The sequence below is a fragment of the Cicer arietinum genome, chromosome 2 (genome assembly GCF_000331145.2).
Source record: "Cicer arietinum cultivar CDC Frontier isolate Library 1 chromosome 2, Cicar.CDCFrontier_v2.0, whole genome shotgun sequence".
Lineage (NCBI taxonomy): Eukaryota > Viridiplantae > Streptophyta > Magnoliopsida > Fabales > Fabaceae > Cicer > Cicer arietinum.
This window is the reverse complement of record NC_021161.2, coordinates 26,070,108-26,071,159: the sequence shown is the minus strand read 5'-3', so window position 1 is coordinate 26,071,159 and position 1,052 is coordinate 26,070,108.

Here is a 1,052-nt window from a genome sequence, read left to right as displayed (position 1 = left end):
CATCGCACTCACACACGATAATCAATACATAACACTTAACAATTCCAACACAATTACCACAACAATTCCAATTCAAACCACTCAATCATATACTTGATTCAAACACGACTCGTGTGCCAAGCACCCTAATGCAATGCGTATATGCCAAAATGCATGGACTCGGAATTCCAAACCTAAACCCTCCTCGAAGGGCCGTAAATCATAATTGTACTGCCTATCGCAGGCCAAAGTACCAATTGTCGAGGTGCCACCTATCACGGGTTCAGCACGATTTACTAAAAAGCGTAAATCATAAATGTACCACCTATCACAGGTCAGTACAGTTTACCGAGGTGCCACCTATCACGGGTCAGCACGATTTACTAAAAGAAAAAGCGTAAGTCGTAAACGTACCGCCTATCACAGGCCAATACAGTTTACCGAGGTGCCACCTATCACGGGTCAACACAACTTACTAAACGTAAACCGTAAACGTACCACCTATCACGGGTCAGTACAGTTTACCGAGGTGCCACCTATCACGGGTTCAGCACAATTTACCAAAATGAAATGCGTGAGCATACACAGACTTCATCCACAACAATTGTTAAGCAAATGCAGATATTAAAAGATTTACCCATTTTTAATACTCGTTTTACTTAAATGATTTTCACAACAAACCTTAAGCAAACAGAAATATTAAGAGATTCCCCATTCTTAATACTCTTTTAACTTAAACGATTTTCCAAAACAACATTAAGTAAATCGAGGTATTAAAAGATTCCCCATTTTTAATACTCGTTTAACTGTAATGGTTTTCACGCCAATGTTAAGTAAACGTAGACATTAAGAGATTCCCCATTCTTAATACTCGTTTAACTTAAACGATTTTCTCAAACACACATTAAGTAAACCGAGATATTAAAAGATTCCCCATTTTTAATACTCGTTTAACACTAATGGTTTTCAAATTTCACAACAAAAGCAACTCAAAACATATTATCAAATTCAATTCACAATCCACACCAAAACACATCAAATTTCCTCGGTATTACCTTAGAACACGTCAAATA